The 21104-nt window shown below is 28.4% G+C and overlaps 1 protein-coding gene across 1 annotated transcript in view; it reads left to right on the forward strand.

The window, feature by feature from the left end:
• The first annotated feature begins 5192 nt into the window (after window positions 1-5192).
• The window catches only part of LOC132943977 (rho GTPase-activating protein conundrum), a 65545-nt gene continuing 49633 nt past the window's right edge, over window positions 5193-21104 (forward strand). The window contains exon 1 of the mRNA XM_061013167.1: window positions 5193-5486. The gene's annotated coding sequence lies outside the window, so the exon portion shown is untranslated. The remainder of the gene's footprint in view (window positions 5487-21104) is intronic.

A 21104-nucleotide genomic window follows, 5' to 3' on the forward strand; every position in this document is an offset into this window, starting at 1 on the left:
TAATAATGGTATAGCCTACTGAACAGTAAATAACGAAATGGCTTGACTAAATTAAACTTTAAATGCTAATATAATACTATCAATATGACAATATAACAACTATGGCAGGTTAGGTTAGGTTAGTTTAGGTACCTGATAATTCTCCAAAATCAACAGTTAATAAGAAATAAGATTTAAAAAAATGTTGATGAAACACCGTGGTAAGACATTCTTGTTAGTTGTTATACCTCTATAATCTATGCAATATTTTATTTACCATAAATCCAAATGGGTTTGGTGATACGGTATTTACAACATATGACTATAGAGGTAGGAAGCGTTTGTTTTCCAGGACCAATTTGTAGTATCTCCCAATAGGCCAGTACAACTTAGGTACTATTTTTATGTTAATTAGTATAGTAAATTTACATTTTTACGACAACCTACCTATCACAGCAGTTCATCTTAATTTTTCAACGTTTCATCCTTTTGGATATGTTGCGGTTTGAGGATGGTATAAGTTATCATTCAATTCTTATATCAACCCACTGATCCTGACTTGTTGTCAACATCGCCATATCTTCGGCTAACATAGCGGACAGCGGTAAGCGGTCATTGAGCCATTTCCTAATATCAGCTGTGTAGAGACGTAGAGTAGATGACGAATAGGGCCAATAACTTTGTGGAGAAAGTATACTCCGACTAATATATTTTTCCAATTGATTCTTTTAGTGTCTGTAACTTGTAAGAGGTGTCTTTTTAGTTTATTCTGTGACTGGCATTAAACGACTGAAAAAAGCTTTTCTAAGAGTGTTGACATGCTTAGAATAATATGTTGTTGGTCTATTTGAGGTAGGTACCTTGTTCTGGTGACTAATCTGGTTTTAATATCTTGACTTTAAACTATTTAATAAATAAACTAGAAATTTAACATCTGTGACTAACTCATACAGTACCCAATAATTTTCCAAAATATAAAAAAATATTGAAGGGGGCGAGCACAACAATATGCATTCTGTAAAGGTATATGTATATCATTTTTTTTTTAATCAATAATGATAAAATAAATGTAGCACATTAAATGGTTTCCCATAATCCGTACTATATAAATCATAATTTATTGTGTATTCTTATCATTAATTTTTATATCTAAAGAAAAAAAAAACCCACCTGGACTGAAACCCCTAGTAGTTGGTAGAAAATGTTAACATAATACATAATAGTAGGTACCTACACTATATATTTATCAACGTAGAAAAAAGGCTTGAACGTTTAAAGGGTTGGATAAAGCATGTGTCTACCTATTTAATATTACTTGTATATTTTAATAAAGCAAATGATTGTAAATAATATATTTTATGGTAGTAAGTATTACATAATATATTATGTCCAAAGTTTTATAAAATACGAAAACCAAATAAACCAGTTCTTGTAAAAAAAAAATGTTATTTGATAATATTATTATTCATTTAGTGAGGTGAAATGTTTTAGATTCTGAGCGAAGCGATGAATGTATTGATTTTACAATGATGTGTGTTTTTTTTTTTATTTTTTAATTTTTTTAATTTTTTTATTTTTGTGTCTGTCATCACCTTTTAGGACAGTAAAAGTGCTTGGATTTTCTTCAACAGTAACTTTTCTGATAGGAAAGTGAATCTAGTTGGTACTTTGGGGGGTCAAAAGTAAAAAAGTGGATAAGTGGATGTCGCTCTGCTGTACAGTAGTTTTCAAAAGCGACGTGAAAAACAAAAGAAAAATTAAAGAAAAACGGGAATTTTTACGCAAAATCTGTTTTTGTGAAAATTGATTTTGGTTTTTGGTGTAACTCTAAAACAAATGACCGTAGGGACATGAAATTTTGACTGAATGTTTATATTAGCATTTTCAATACACGATAAAATTTTGAAAATATTTTGACTCTTTTTGAGCTGTTTACGGACATTGTCAGTTTTCAATTTTTTTAGTTTTTTTTTTCTATAAATATCAATAAAATTTTATCTGTTGAGTAAAAAAGCTTGAAAATTTAATAGAAGGCTCCTAGGTTATTGTATCAAAGGCAGATGAAAAAAATTAAAAATCCTTAGTCACAGTTTTTAATTATAAGCATTTAAAGTTCAAATTTTGACAAAATACGGAAAAATCACGAAAAATAGCAAATTATTTTAAGTTGAGAATTCATAAAAATTTTTCTTTTCAAATCTAAGATTTGAAAATGTAATATAAGATTACTCATAAGTTTGTCTACCTTTATCAAAAAAAAATATCTACAAGAAACTTAAATTAAATTTTTATGAGCGTCTGAAATTTATATTTTTACAACATTTGATATTCACTCGATTTCTCATGTAACAATTTTCTTATTTTATTTTAATTAAAAAACAAATGACTGTAGATACTTGAAAATTTCACTGAATGTTTATATTAGCATTTTCTATACACCATAAAATTTTGAAAATATTTTGACTCTTTTTGAGCTGTTTACGGACATTGTCAGTTTTCAATTTTTTTAGTTTTTTTTTCTATGAATATCAATAAAATTTTATTTGTTGGGTAAAAAAGCGTGAAAATTTAATATAAGGCTCCTGATATATCGTTCTAATAGCAGTTGAAAAATATTAAAAATACATAGGCACAATTTTTTTTTATAAGCATTTAAAGTTCAAATTTTGACAACATTTATCAAATTTATAATTTATTAATTATTTTGTAGTTAAAAATGTATAAAATGTTTAACTTTCATGGCTAAGGATTTAAAATTTAAAACAAGGCTCCGCGTAAATAGGTTATATATAAATTACTTTATTCACAATAATATCATCAAATATACTTGGTAAAATCATAGGCTGACTGACCGTTTTCGCTCAGAATCGTTTTTCTTATACAATGATATTATATCATTGAATTCAAATTTAACACCATCCATTACAGTAACTAACTTGTCACCTACTGTACAGCAGAGTGACATCCACTTATCCACCTTTTTTTATTTGTGCTTGATATATTAAATTAATACTTAATTGTCTTAAATGTCTTGTAACCAGTATAATGCATTAAATATTTTTTTATTAATTATTCAAGTTAATTATCCAAATCAATTATTATTATTCATTCATTGTTTAATGAACTTAAATACGATTTAAAATTACATAAGAATCCGTTTCTTATTATAAGTAGTATGTCAGCTATTTATTTAGTAGTTATTAATATTTTAACTTTGTTTTGTTCTTTGTGATAACGTTTTCTGTTATGTAGCCACGAACAATGACTATTAAATATCAAAAGAAAAACGTTTGTAGTTCCTTTTATGTACAATTAAAAACATACATTATGATTTATGTTATTATCATTTATCTATGTATAGTCGTGTGTACCTTCCTATTACACATCTTACGAAATTTTTCAACAATTTTTTTTTATTCTCTTTATTTTTGACCTCCAAATTACGGTTTTGCAGAGGTATGATATACCTAAATGGCAGATATACAAACAAAAAAATTGAACACCATATAGTCGTATCAAACAGAATGAAACTGAGAAAACGGTTTCGAAGTAGGTATGTATTCAACTATGCAAGTCTGGCTGTGTTTTCAAGATTATTATATGTATATTGTATATAGGTAACTATCATTTTTATTCAAGTGAGTGAAATCACGATCCATGACAAGACATACTTAGGTCATCATATATAACTATACGGCTTTACTCACGCATAATATTTAAATATTATATCTGATTATGCTTTAATAATACCTAAATATAATTTATTGTACACTGTAAAGGCTGATTATTTTAATGTGAATCTAAAGTCTAATATTGACTAATATTGAAACAGTTGAGATAATTTTTTTCATTTTGGTTATAATATTATAAAGTTCTAAAATATTTTACCATTGCAAGCTCTCATCTTTTGATTATCAAGTGATAACTCATAATAATTATCACTTTTATATATTATATTTTGGTTATGGTAGAATATAAAAATATGGTTAGTGCTCATTGGGCTGTAGGGTATCCAGCAGAACTTAAAACAATTTTTTTATATATACGAATTACAGGTATTACAACTTAGGTGATGGGACAGAGACGCTTGCTTTCTATACTTATTTGTACTGATTAATTTGAAAACATAATATTATTTAGATTTTAGGACTCGTTAGCTATTGACAGGTGTGATGGAAAACCACAACAGATGAATGACAGGACAATAAAAAAGTGTCTCATTACTAGTTTGATTTTGAACAAACCTAAATGTTATCCTTCCACATTTATATTTTATCGGGATATTTTTTTAACAAGCTGAGGTTTTTAATATTAAATTTTCCATTTTTAAATAATGATCAGGGCTATTGGTAAAATGTACCATCACCTTACCACCCTGTCACACACTATTATCATACCTAAATTATACTTATATATATCGAGCACAATAGTTGATAATGGGTACCTATATAATAATAATATACTTAATCTGTATAGTACGTAGCACATATAATAGTCCGACATGTTATATACTCGCATGACGGGTACAGCAATTATCACTGCCCCCCTGTCCCCTTCCCCTTTTAGGCAATATAAGCCTATATAAAAGTGTATCGCACATATATAGGTACTATATTATAATAATACACATATAAAGCTTATATTATATTATATATGGGTGCAGGTCCTGCACAGCTGACTGCTATTACCATATAGACATTAGATGTATTATATATTATATATATTATAGTTGCTGCAATTCAACGAAAACGACCCTCGCGCTATATACACACTAATTTATTTTTATCGTCGCGTGGTGTAGGGCTGTTTTGCTATTGTGTCTTTCAGTTTTCTCTCTTTCGTTTTATATTTTTTCCCCCAAACACGTTTTTCACTCGCAGTGGCGTATTTACAGGATAAATAAGGATCCTTTATAACAATATATTATACTATTATATATTACAGAGCCATACAGCCATGCAGGTATACACAGGCACATACATAATAATAATATTATACCTTCCTAAATCGTTGTATAGGTATGTGTATATGATTTTGTTTTTTTTCCTCTTGGATTTCGTCCCGACCCGTCGCCCGAACTCCCGTGGGCTGTGCCCATCTTAACCTGAATATATCTTAACCTGTTGAACGTCGACGGCGGCGGTGGCGGAGGTGGCGGCGGTGGCGACGGCGCGGCGGCGGTACACATGCCACACACCACATTACATTACACGCTTGCCGCTTAGTCGGTGGCCGCATTCCGTACCGAGTGCTCGTTGTCCGCGTTTCGATTGTGTCGTCGTCGTCGCGCGCGCGTTCCGTTCGTCAGAGTTCGTTTTCGGATTGTGTTTGTCGATCGTAATCATTTTTATTTTACTTAATACCTCGTTTACGTTTTTTTTTTTTTAAAATTTTCCATTCGGAAGATTTTAAACTGGAATTTTTCCATTCCGTGTTCGAATTCAAATGCGTAAAAAGTGATCGGTCGAAAGACCAGCGGGTTCGCTGCGTCCCGCACCGTATAACAAGTGAGTACATGCACCTATACAGTACTTAAACCTACCTAAATCAGCGACATACCTATAAATACGCAACGTACATAGTCGTACATGTCCACTGAAACCACTGAAACCAATACATTTGTCAATTCCGTCCATGGTTGGGATCAAACCATTATTGTTACCTACTTATAAATCGTATGTGCCTATGACACGGTACATACCTACAGGCTATAAGTACGTTTTCGTGTGGTCTAAGATAGCCTAAATCTATATTCCACAGTCATGTGTTGCATATGGATGTGAATATCGTCCATTCGTCCGGCACAAATCAACAATTTTATTAAAGATCGTGTTAACCCCTATACAGTAATTTTTCCTTTTAAAAGGAACCTACAATAGCACACATTCGTCATACTTTTCACCAACATTCAAATCATTCAATATCTGAGTATATTTTGCTGGACGTTTAAACAAAAAGGTACATTTTAATTAGCTCACTGTCCCCGTTAAGAAATAATATACTAATAATTACCCTTGAAATTGCCGCACAGGCATTGAACGTAATTCGATATGCTTACATTGAAGTTTTATACATGTTGACAGTCTTTACACGTTATACACTTTCAATAATAGTGTGTATGATACGTTCAAGTTTATCATTTAGTTATTGAACTCGAAAAATGATTGTGGTATTTATTACAAAAAAAAATTTTCCTATTAGATAATAGTGTTAATGAAATACCTATTTAATCATAATTTTGATTGATCGAATAGCTTTTGTAAAAAATATTAATTATTAAAACAATTTTAGCTAAAATTATTATTTAGACACCTTATTTAATTAATAGAAGGGATACTGGATAGTGGATACTCTATAGGTAGGTACTTTTAACGTAGTAACACGTTGTTTACATAAAGCATGTTTATATTTCCATACCTAAAAAGTTTGAAATTGAATGACATATTTAAACTTTTAAAAAAAGTACCTATTCAAGGGACTGTTAAAGTAAGGGTGTTTGCATGGCTAATTAGTTAAATGAATTCTTAGTAATTAACTCAACGTTGGGTTCTATCACTGGATAGGAGGCCTCCCTCCTTACATGTGCCATTGTTGTATTTTATATGTATATAATGTTATCTAATTTGCTTATAACGCCTCGGAAACATAGATTGTAAATATTTTTTTATAATAAACGAAAAAAAAATATTTTATTTGATATAAGTACATATAAATGCGTTTGTTTAAACTTGTGTTATGATTTTTCTGGATTTTCGAGATTTGTTCTGAAATTCTAATTAAATATGATTGTTGTGTATGAGTTTATAATTGTAATTCAAAGTGGTGCTATACTTTTTATACAAGGTCAATTTGGGTGAAATAACAGATTTTTTTGTATTTGAAACATGTTTTTTCTAATCCGTAACAAATATAGTAAATACATATTTTAACCTAAGTGAGTAATCTCATGTAGATGTAGTTGTATATACATATTAAGCGCCCACTGCAAGTTATTTTTTTATTTGAATTTTTTTACTATACAATATAATATATAGTCGAGTATATAGTAGAGTAGGTTAACAACAGACGATTGTCTTGATTTAATATTTGAGACTTTTTACACCCACTGAGTACGTGCGTAGCGTGAAATTGTATAAAACAACATTAATATCACAGGCATATATTATTTCATGTTAGGTACCTAATATTTGCTGCCTTCTTAGAACTTAATTGCACACAAATTTGAGCTAAATGATGAGCTAATTATTATGGAAATAAATTCAAATGACAAATTTGGGAGAAAATCGTTAATTTGTACTTGTAACTGTTGTTATATAAAATGCATTTGTGATGAATGTAAATCGAACTGCGTAAGGTTATCGAGATTTTTAATACGATTGTTTTGTATAGTATATAATTGGTATACCTAAAACCTTAGGATTTTTGTATTACCATTGACGTTTATTTGATTTAAGTTTAATTAACTGATGATTTGTCTATAGAATGATATGTGGGTGATGACTGACGAGAGACTTCAACGTCTGCATTAGTGCATTCTGGTTCAGTCATTCGATTTTATTCAGTGCACACGGTTCTATATTTTGCGGTCTCGAATCTAACCGGTGTTGTTATTATTATTATAATCATTAGGTGGGTACTATATAATATTATATATATATATATATATATAAATATACGTATATTATACCTATATGTTTTGCGTATAAGAGTGGAATTCACCTTGTAACCTGTTGGCTGACCTTAAAGTTATACATATGCAAACTGCTAAAATCTCGACCCCCCTCCTTTACACTATCTGACTATCGCCAGTAATTTCATTCTCTCTCTTTTATTCCTATTTGAGTATCTTATCTATTAAGTGGTAACACGGAGGAATTCTATACGATTAATTAACCAGAACTAGTCAATAGAGTTAAGAGATGATGAGTTTGATCCGCAATGCGTACATATATATTTCTTACACATTCAACTGGGTCAAGGATTTGTAAAATCATTAATGACCTGTTATTGTAGTACTTTTACCATAATTGTATTTATTATTATTAAAAAGTGCTATACATAAAAAAGTACCTACATTGAATTCGTATTATTCAATTAGATAGGTATATGAAATTATAATTTGTTTTCTGCGAAATATTTATGTTATTACAGAAACCGGTCGGAAGTAGAAATGATATTTTTCAACTCAATTTTTAACTACAGTTTTCATGATTATAAGATATTGGCTATTATAATTCTAAAATTTAACAATTACTTAAGTGATAATTGTTTAGGACAAATTTGTTTGAATATTTACTCTAGTTAATTTATTAGACATTTTGTTATTATGGTTACATATTTACTTCATTTTTGACAATCATCAAACCTTAAATGCGGAACTTCTGAGTGTGAAAATTATAACGATATAAAATCAAAAAATAACGGTTTGATGATTGCCTTGAACCAAAAGGTATAAAATATATTTCATCATTATGAAACTTAAAATATTATGTTGTAATTCATTTTTTATAATTTATAATTTATATATTAATTGTATACTATTATCTTACTAACCTACCTACTTAATATTATATTAATTTATATCATATAACTATTTATTATCACGTAACTAAATTTGAAAATAAATATTTTTGTCCAACTAAAACACGTTTAATAATATTTATTAATGTTTAATATAATTATTTTTTATTGATATAGCTAGGTTCCTTACTTCCTTCGAAAATAATTGTTTAAGAATTTTGTTGGAGTGTTAATATATGAATTATGAATAATTTAAATATATTGTTATACAATTATAAAACATCAATATCTATATAGGTATTGCAGATATCCACCCCCGGAACGGACTCTTTAAATTACTCCACTGATAGAGAGGGAGAATAAAACAGTGTAGATTTGAGTTCAATTGCACGGAACGGTAATTAAATGGCGGATGTAGATAAAAAAAGTTTCTTCAGTATTATCTATATTTTAATTTAGTTTTATTATTGAAATTTGTCACATGGAACTGATTTCACCTTTTCTCGTAGATTGAAAACAAATATTGTATAAACACTTTTATTTCAATTACAGCAAATAGGAATTAATGCAAAACATTTTTGGTCTTTTCCATGAAACGTTTTATCGATGTTTTTCCTGATCTTTTACTTTTTAGATAAGGAAATAAGTAATAAATTAATAACCACTTTTTTACTAATCAATAATTGTCCGTTCATGCATTACGTAGGAGCCTACTTTAAAATTAATTTGTATCCATACCGAACTATTCTGAAGGTTATATTATAGCTCAGTTTAGCAACACTTCAATATTTCTTTTGATTTGCTGAATAGGTTACATCAAAGCGTTTATTTCGCACAATTATACGAAGGACTCTTCATTAGTTCATTATATTATGTTAAATTGTTTAATTTATGTTCTGTACTATTATACAATCCTTCAGGAAACCGATATGGTTTTGTTGACAGTTGCATGTCTAAGTGTCTATGGTCAATAAATTAATTTCAAGGACTTATCTAATTGTCACTTAAAGTGAAACTGTTTACTTAACATTAGAAATTTTAAAAGTTAAAAGTGATATAACGTTATTATATTTGTTATTTATATTGTTTTAATAACATTTTAAAGTCGTAATGAAAAAAATAGATGGTTTAATAATAATTATTATTTTGTTTTCTAGTCTATTTTAGCGGTTAACATTATTTAGTGAAAATAGTAATATTAGATGTTAACTTCAAAAAATTGTGTTTTAAGATCTGAATAATTTAGTCTAGCAATTATTTAATAACAGTGGGTCGTTAGGTACAGCTTAGTATCTTAGTAGTACATGCTACAGTTTTTACTTTCCTTAATGTGTTATGGTATTAACTTTCGTATAAATTACGAATATTTTAGTAATATTTTGAATTTTAAAATGGATAGGTAAATTGTTATCACTACAATTATTGTTGTATTTTCTAATATGTTATTTTGATGAAGTTCGCATGTGCCCGATAGAACAACTATCATTGAAGTGATAGCAATTAGCAATGTACCTATATCCATCATTATTGAATTCAAAACTTTGTTAAAACATTGGTTAGTTATACGAGAGTTGAGCACATGTAACCTGCACTAAAATAACAGGTAAGAAAAAAGTTGGGTACTATGGGTACTGTGTAATCTGCGCCAGTAGATTAATAATCTTGAAAAAGGTCGAATTTTAGTATCACCAGTAATATCATCACTCGATAAATGTTAACTGCATCAGTATTATTTTCGTTTCACTTATATAGATTTGGATCAGAAAATCCCATCAATATCGGCTATCGAAATAATCCCGATTATAACGCTGTCTGCAGTAGTTAGAAGTCTGTTGTCATAACTCAAGTTTGTTCCTTTAATAATAGTTCGTTCTTAAGTTTTAACATATCTACGACATTTTTAAATATTGAAAGTTAGTACCTATATATTTTAACTGAGCAATGTGAAAACGCTCACATCTGTTTTACAAAAACAAATTGTAAATTTGTAAGATATATTGTAATAACATGACAATTTTCCAGTTTTAAAAAAACAAATTGTAAAATAATGTAATTTATTGTTATTTTATGTAATTATGTGTTATGACAGTTGTCAGTTTCTCAATTTAAAAAAAAACCCGGAGAAGTTGCTTTGCTGTGTAGTAGTTATCGAATGTATCTCGTAATTGAGTAGGTCACTGTAATAAATGAGTTAAATTTGAATTAAATTATAAATCATTGCAATGCATACGAAAAACGATCTAAGCAGAGATGGCTATATTTCTAAGGATATTTTATTATATATGTGTATTTATTGCTATTAGTAGGTAATTTATTTTTCTATTGGTGTATTTGTAGGTTGAACTATTTTTTGCTAAAACCAATTCGCATATAATATATACATATTAAATATTATATAAATGTACAATTTCGTCAAATTTAAACAATAAATGTCTAGAAAACATCACTGTGTATATTTGTATTTTACAATTTTAAAATTTCTATAAAAGCAACTTGTGTAATCACTTATCATGTACTACATTTTTTCGAGCTTTTTGACTAAACATTTTTATCAACACTTAAAAAAAAAAATTATTATATTCCTTTAAACAGATTAAAATTAATCTAAGTTTTTACTTCTCCAATAAGTGACGTAGAAGACAGAAAAACACATCATTGTATAACCAAATTAGTTTTATATTGTTTAGAAGTATAGTATCATTTATTTATAACTGCACTTTATATACTAAAAATAATCGATGTGGCGCAGGCGCAGTTTACGATCGCTGATTCTATTCGAACTTTATGTAGGTATACATTTGGCTACTAATATAATATATCTTATACCATCAACTCTTGACTAGTATGATACAATGTATAATGTAACATAATTAAACTAAAACATATAATACGAATTTGGGTCGTTAATGTGAACTAAAATAATATTATTATTATTAATTATATCTATGGATTATTTTTATAAAAATGATTGATAACAAACTATACAATTTAATGTTAATATGAAACAATAATTTCTTCATTTTGTGTATTTTATTAAATATTAATATTGCATTAAATATTGCACTATGATAATTTAATCTGTATATTAAATTTTTATCAGCGGAAAAGTATTTTGGTTTTTGTAATTCAGTGGTTTTATATAACAAACATAATATCCCTAGCTGATGAGTTTATAAATTAAATAAATATGACTTTTTTTTAACGTCATATAGAAATTGTTGTGATCATCATACAGAATATTTTATTTAAGGAACTGTGGAAACGTTTCTTCGTAGGTACTAATAGATTTTAAAAATAATGTCTATGGCTTAATGTTAATGACGTTTTATTATGAAATTAATTTAATTTAGACAAAAGTCATCGAATTAAATTATATTCACTCAGTGTCAAATAGTTTAATGTTTTCCTGATTCTCTATTGTTACCTAACGTAATTCGTGCACTGCTTAAATTTTCCATACAGCATCTCTTCGTAAGCGAAAGTGTCTATCTTCAAAAGCAGATTAATCTTCATCATTGTAGATCCTAATGATGATGTAATGACACTACTGACTTGTACACTATGGGTTATGCACTTATTCACTGTGCTATAACTAACGCAGTTATTTAACGCGGACAAGTAGGTATAGTCTTTTCGAAAAATTGCAGATTTAACTTTGACTTGTTCTTGATGTTAAGAAAAGCACAAAAAGTTTTATAACTACGTAGTCACCAGAATATCTCCTATCCATGTTAAAAATTAAACTCGGATGTGCCATGTGGTAGTAAAAGGGAGACAATTGGTTTAATATTCTAGTAATTTTTAAATTTGAACAACATTGCAGTAATCCCGCAAAAAACGTTTAAGATACTGAGATTTATAAAAAATAATTCGCTTATTGACAAATGGTTATTGTCTATTTATTACTCCTATTTAAAAGGATGCGATAAGTTTTTAATTTTATTACCAAAATAATAAAATCGTGTCTTATGTTATATTAATTTTCTAACACTTTCTCTCTGAACTCTTGTCAACCCTAATATTCGATCTCATTTTACTGTAGTTACTATAATTTTAAAATAGATAGTCTTTCTTTTACGTGGGTCTTTTATTATTTAATAAAAGAGACGTTTCATTCACAGCTTACCACTTGGCCCTGAGGTTTAATACTTTAATACAAATATGCCGAGGGCCTGATCTTGAAGTGATTATTATAGATCACAAATTGAAGTAATAGATGATTTCAAGGTCAAATAAATCATTACTTATAGAACAAAGGAAGTTATATTTTTCTAGTTATTTTTATTTTTGATATCGAAATTTTTACTCATACGCTATTATACAATTTACCAAATTTTGATTAAACTTTCTTTTTTATTTATTAAATTAATTATTTATGTCTCCGTGTTAATAACTCATTTGTGTTGTTTTGTCTGTATTTACCCTTCTCTGCAATATGTACCCCGCAATGAAATTATTAATAATTTTAATTTATTGTGAATTGTTTATTTAATTTTGTATTAAATATCCATTGTCCATGCTTGAATATTAAAGAAGCTGAATCAAACTACAAAAATTGTTTATATTTATACATTTTCGTATTTATTGTATAACACGTCAATTAAAACTTGGTATTATAAAATATCTATTGCTTGTATTTGATAGTATCAACAATATTTGAATTAGTATTTTCTCTGTGTTTCGGTATATGATATGGGAGACTAAATGCATTTGCAATACTAGGCACGAACTTGCAGACAATACACACCGCGTTCTTTAGCTTCTAATCATAAAATTGTGTCACACGCACATTTTTAGCTGGATGATCAATCTTTTATTTTTATAATAGCAAGCATGTGAATGGAGGGTACAGTTATTGTTCTTTAGGCATTCCCTTTGGACGTGATTATAATTTTGAATGTTACAAACCAAATTCAGATATGAATATAATATTAATATGCATATAAAACAAATTAAATATTAAAAATGTATATAATTAGATACAAATTGATTATAATTTTTCTTCAATTTGAAATGTATAGGTACATACAATAGGGAAAATATGTTAACAGTAGTTAACAACTATAATTCGTATGTTTTTATTCATAATTAGTTTTAATTGGGATTTCTCTAAATAGTAAATAAGTACCTATTTTAAAATATTCCATTACAGTTTAAAAAGTCTTTTGAATATAAAATCAAATGTTTCTTTTTCTCTGCGTAATTTTCTATTTTATCACAGTATTCAGTTATCTATCAACCGCCATCATACTATTATATACTTATAGTCTACATATAATACAATTATCGTTGACAGATGACCAACATCATTTTTCTCACGTTCTTCATCGAATTTCAAACTTCGAATAAGGGCATTTTGGTAAACTATCAAAACGCCTGTCCAATTCGGTCACAGTAGCCGCCAATGACTAACCATAAAACTTTATATAATCGTTAGCAAATATTTAAACTCCAAATAAAGATAACGCATGATACTTGACGTGTTACGGTACACCGATTTAAGTAGGTATCACACAACAAGCGTATTTTGACTTAAACGTGATAATATATGATATAGCAATATACAGTGCGAAAAATGATCCATCATTTTCGTTTTTTTAGAAAATGCATCTAGAATAATATTTTTTTCTGCAATAACACGACATATTTCGGATTATTCTGTATTCACCAGTAATAATTATAATGAAAAAATTGGTTGATCCAGTGATCTGATTTCTTGAATTGTGATTGATGACGCTAACTGGTTAAATCCGACCCACAGTAGGATTGGGGAGCAGCATGAAAAATGAAACAAAATTATTGTGGTCACAGTGGTAACGAACGATTTAACCACAATTTAGGTACTTGTCTTGTCTATGTGTGGTTCAGCAGGTGATATTTTATTTTCTAAATCGATTATTCACCATTGAGTTTCGCTTTGTCCTGCAAATTGGATTGAGCATTAGCCCAAATACTCTACGGATAGGTATTCATTAAGTCTTTAAATATTATTTTAATCATAAAATAGAATTTATTTAAACATTGATACATATACAAACTCGTTTGAATTCAAAGTATCACGTCACCTTTCAAAACAAGTACTAGGGAAACTGTATACTAAGTGCGATGACAGGAACACAAAGACCATCAGATCGCACATATTGCAATCTATTTAACAATTAAATCATGAGTTCATGGTTGTCCATTTTCCATCATATTTTGACAACGTAAAAGTGAACTAATATATCATACGGTTTGGGTTAAGTTTCATTAAGTAGAACTGTAGAACTGTATCTATGTTTATAAATTAATTAATCAGTTTAAAATTTTAAACACTATTTTAATTACCCAACATATTTTTTTTTTATGCTGTATGTAATATATAAGTATGGCACAATAATGTTAAGTATTTAAATTGTGTTTTAAATATTTATCATTGTTTCTAAATATTGATTTGTGTTGAATAATTCTATTTTATTTTCTGTTTGTTTATTTTTATATTATTTATTTTGTTACTAATTTCGTGAATTGTAATTTTAAATTAAAACTGAACATACAATGATCGTGTTAATGTGCTATTTATAATGTAGAAATAATATTTAATTGCACACAATTATTAGTTAATAGTTGTATTGTAGATAGATTATGGATAAATATTTAAAACAAGTATTCAAAGTTCGATTAATTAAATGTATTAAATGTGCCTTTTTGAAGAAAAATAAGTTATAATATGCAGTTGTAAACTTGTATTATACTATTATATACCTATTCATACATTTTATATTACCTATACCTACATTGAAATATTTTTTTTTTATTGAACCTACTTTGAAAAGTATTTCAGTATTAGTACTCATAGATTATATATTATTATTTATAACTACAACTTCAGAGTATAGCTATTCTAGGTATACTGTTTCATGTAATGGCATTATTAGTATTGTATGTTAACTATACCTACCTATATAATATTTCACGACTTCAATGCACATTTGTATAATATCATTAATTGCTATTATTCGATGTAAGTTTAATTACATAATGTAAGTAAGAAATAATATTGTTCATGAGGTCATTGTTATCGTAGCGATATTATAAAACTCAAAAATATATTGATTATATTATTATTACTTTCACATTAAAAAGAAGAGAATTATTCTTTATGGTATAGGTAATGCTATTCAGATATTTTATTCAAAAATAAATCTGTTTAATTTGTTCAGGAACGTATTCGAAATTCCAGAGGTCGAACTATACTTCATCGGTCTATTTTACATATAAAAAAAAAACCATCGTTTTCATGAACATGTTTGACGACTGTTTAGATGTGGTCTTGACCCTAACCCACTGGTATTTATTATTCAAAATATTGGTATGTTTCCAGAATTGTTAATGTTTGTAACAGATTTACAATATAATTTTTTAATTTCTCGTGATAAAATATACCTATCAACTCTATATACTTATATCAACGTTTACATTTTATTTTTCAATCGGTTATAAATTATAATACAATTTAAATTTTTTAATTATTCAAATCACGTGTAAGTCCTTCTGAAATTATGAATGTACGACGTATGCTTTATATAGTCGTTACGTTATCACATCTAGGTCTTGAGCAATTTTGTATTTAAGAAATAATCATACCTGTAAATTATAATATACATTTTTGGTTCGACTAAATTACTTGACGTAATAAACAAATTTAAGGACAAAACTAATATTATTATATCGTGTCCGGTGTAATTTTTAAAACGACCCATATTATAGTTATTCAAATTGCAGTGTCACGTATGTACTTATAATGTGTAACTTATGTAAGAAAATATGAAATATTTGTTAAATAGTAGGTAGATATTATTTTAATCGTTTGCACAGGCTTTTATGTAGGTAAACTTGATTGTTATTTTAGTTGCTGAAAGTCTGATTGACTAGTTTTTAAGTAAGTACATTATAATAGCGTAATTTTCCTATATTTTCCTTGTCACGCGTATAATAATTTGGCATAGGAAATAAATTGAAAACGCATATTGTTATTGATTTACCATTTTGATTTTGATAGTCACTCAACAGTCAACTCACATACGATTTTACCCATCATCCGGAAAATTACTTAACGCTTAGAAATAATAATCGTCTAGCTGTTGTCTGGGTCTGTAGGACACTGCACTTCCCGCCTAATGTTTTACTGGTTTTACCTATAAGAGTTATCGGGGATGACGGTCCGGACAGCGTTGTAGGTACATATAGGACGTGACCGTATCCGACGAGAGTACCACGACGGTGGACAATGGTTTTGTTCACCGCCGTGGCCGAATTTCGGTTGTCACACATCATATAACCTGCAAGAACTCGATCAGTTATGTATGTACGTGTGATAATTAATTCAACATAGATCGCTATTCATCGTCATAACGCCTACAAATTTTAAGGCGATTTTTGTTTTTTTTTTTCAAACCATCGTAATACAATTTTTTTGTTATTTTATTTTTAAGTATAAAAAAACCATTCCGTCAAAAAAAATATTACACATGGTTATTATAGTATATAATATACGTAATAATATAATATATATATAACATTATAACAATATAATATTATATTATATTTGTATATAGATTTACAGCGAGCTGCGTACGTCGTTCGGGTAAAATATAATTCAGAAACGATGACCAAGCGAGACCAACGTAAGGTATAATAGTTGCGTTGTTTATAGCGTAAACGAAAATCTAAAGTCGTCTGAACGCGTAAAGATATTATATCGGCTTGATCTCAGTTCAAATGACCATCATCTGTATATTTTATGTAGGTATATACCTACTCGTTTTCGGTGTTATAACACACCAATGAGCATTGGCCGACGTCTCATTTTTCGAGTGGGTATATTACACGGAAAGGGTTTTTTTTAACAGGAATCAAACGTCTAGGCCGGTTTTTTACATTCCGACGTCGTCGTCGTCAATCTTGTTTTTTTTCTCATATGGTATATCATTACAAGTGTGTGATGACCCTCGTGAACACGAAAAACATTAGGGCGGAGTGGTCTTGGTTCTATATTTTTGTGACGAGCGATATATTACTCATCAGCCGCATGAGTAATAAGGTTTTATATAAACAAATTAAATAAAAAAAAATACCTCTCGTGCACCTAGTTTTAATCCAAATAGATAACAAAACATTTTCCTGTGATTACACATTTAGAATTATTGACATTTTTCGTGACGCGTCAATTGCGTCTAAATATAGGTACTTGGGATATACATAATAGTAATAATAATATATTATCCCATCATAATGGTACGTCGGTATACCATCTATGTATATATATATATATACATATAATATGTACAATGTACGTGCATTATGCAGTGTACCTAAATACGTGTGTACGTGTGCAGTCGTCGTGTTTCTAAATTATAGGTAAGTACCTACCTACTATATTCGTATACATTTTTCACAAAACTGTTGAATTATTATTGTCCTATGTTTTTGTCAAACTAACAACACTAATCAAATCTATGAAATATTAGTGTGTTTTGTCTGTGTCATTTTATTGCGGCACAATACCTATGCATGCAGTTATGTGACCATCATATTGTGTCCATGTACAACTAATGAGCATTTTAACTAGGTTACGTTTTATATGGACCATTAATGTTTTAAATTAGCAATCAGGGTTATTGAGCTATCTTACTTGAGTAAGATTCTAACCGGCTTTATAAAGAGTATTTAGAATGAGCAGCTATATATTATTATTATCTTCTCGTATCACCGATTACCATCTACCAGCGTCTGCGGGTAGCATATTGCGTTCTACCCATAGATAATAAAGAGAGTATCTATTATCTATGGCTCTACCGTGGTGAAATAATATGGTTATATTATTTATGTTGACTCACGGCCTAAGATATATATAATATTGTATCTTAGTCCGTGGTTGACTTATATTTTAAAATTATTGATATTTCTTTTATATCTTGAATATTATTGGAACTTTCCTTATCGATACGTCTTATTATAATAGCTGGAAAATCATACGACGAACTTAATATTATTTTTGTTTTTCTTTAAACGTTTTTTGACATTACCTGTTTGATTTAATTACGACCGTATTATTTTCCTATACATTATTATTATTACTTAGATAATACAAAATTTACCAAAGAACTTTATTATTTTATACATGATGAAGAATCGGTTACAAGTTGGAATACATTCAATGATACGATATGTGGCTGAAGTTTTTTAGTAGGTACTTACCTAGATTTAAATATATATATCTACAAATATAAATAGGTATAATATGCATATTACACCCATGGGTATAGCTATTAACTAACGGTTTTATTGTAGAAGTACAAACTACAAAATATTTTTACCATATTTACTTTATTATATACTTCATACGTTTTTGATGGTACATTATTAGTGTAATTATATAAGATAGGTTTTTAATTTTGTTTAATGCATTATTAAGCTATACATAATTGAATCGATAAGATATGCGAATAGTCAATACAGACATTATAACTATCTAAGATTAAGTATACAATCTAAAAAAGATTCTTATTACATTATAACATAAATAGGTAGGTACACATTCAAAATCGTAAATATTAATTTTGCTTTTTTTGTGGCCAACCGGCAACCACAACCTTATCAAACACTAATATTATACTAAAATAAATGAATTCAATATTTAAAAAATAAATAACTGTAATATAACAGTAAACACAAAATCATAAACATCAATATTATATAATAATATCATTTTTTTTTTTTTTATTATAAAACAAGAATATATACAATGGGTAATATGGGGGCAAGTATACAAGACGGAACGGCGTGATAGAAGGGGAGGTCCAATGACCCTACTTCAATAATATCATATAGAACTTTACGTCTTTACTCTACTATCATTATAATTTTTTGGCCAGTGTTGACAAATGTCAAATAGTATTTTTTCAATGGAATAAGTACTTTTCAAAAGTATATCAAATACTACCTCCAAGTATATATTTCATAATATTATTTTTGAGAAAATATTTGTTGCTTTTATAAAAATATACTTACATAACCTGTAAATAAATATAACCAATTGAGTATATATATTTAATATGGTAAAAATTAAATAGTATTATAATATATTATATAATAAATGTATCATAATATTTATTAATACAATTTGTGTTAAACATTTTACATTATTGGGTATAAAAAGCATTTGAATAGATTCGATTTATTATTTTGGTTTTATAATATTTATTCAATTATGTCATTATCAATTACATTATAGGCACATTGATTCAAAACTAGGACTAGATGGTCAATCACCATGACATACGTTTAATATTATGCAATTTGTGCAGCATATTAAACACTCCGATCGAATTCGTTAATCAATAACATAGGTAATAATATTATAATATAATATTATTGTTTCGTAATTTGTCGGTTGTCACTTTACCATAGTGATCTACATTTTCTTTTCCAGTTATGATTTAACAGGATTTTCGCTTTCCAAACCGTCAATACGACCTTGCGGTTTGTTCATTTGTGCGTAATTTGATAATTTGAAACGTTAAGGAAAATCGTTATTTCTATGTATTATGTTCTATAAACATAAAAATAATATTGTGTAGATACCTATTTGTGTGATAATAATATTATAGTCATTGGCCTTTACCACTAATCGATTACGACGATTAATCCAATTTATGGACTAAACCATCAAGTTTTTTTTCCTAGTTTATACTGATTTCACACGATGTTTTGGTATTATTGCTAAACAATCGTCATTTTCAACGCTACTGTTTTCAGAACGCAAATATCTCCGACGGTGCACAAACGCAATGATTATGGTAAACATTGTGAAAAAACAAAAGTAAAAACGATTTTTTACGATAAAACATATCATTATACACGCAACAATATAATATTATATTATTATCATCTGCAGGCCCACGGCCATGTTATTATCGGCAATACAGCACGTCGCGGTCGTAACTCGTAAGACGCCGACGATCGGTCGGTAAAAACAATAAAGGAAAAATGCGAAAAAAAACATGTGTTTTACCGTCACACCGGAACAAACACGACAGATTTATAGTTCGTTTGTAACGTGAAATTACCTGAGTATCTAAGTGACTATAAGACACGACGGCGGTGGGATGAAAATATAATAGACCTGAAAAATATGAATGAAAAAAACCTCGAACAATTTTCGACAAAGGTTTGGGTTTACGAGTCCGTGAAGTACGCAGCGAATATTTTTTTACCGTTTATCGTAATTTCGTGTCATTTCTCGTAAATCCAAAAACCAATTAATCGTAAAAAAGTGAAATTAAACGATTTCCCGTATGATATTATTACTATACAGGTACAAATCTAGCGATTTCCGTGCGCTAATCGACGCAACGCCGCAACGGTACTATACTTCCCGTACTGAAAATTACCGATATAACGCACGCACTCATATCTAAATCGTTATTACAATCACAATAATTGTCTCAACGTGTATTTATAAATTTATAATAATCATTCTGTCGAATTTCCACGAGTGCGACCCACCCTATCTAAGCCGGGTTCGATATTTTATTCCGATCGATCGTAATAATAACATATAA

This window comes from Metopolophium dirhodum, chromosome 4 (genome assembly GCF_019925205.1).
Source record: "Metopolophium dirhodum isolate CAU chromosome 4, ASM1992520v1, whole genome shotgun sequence".
Taxonomy (NCBI): Eukaryota; Metazoa; Arthropoda; class Insecta; order Hemiptera; family Aphididae; genus Metopolophium; species Metopolophium dirhodum.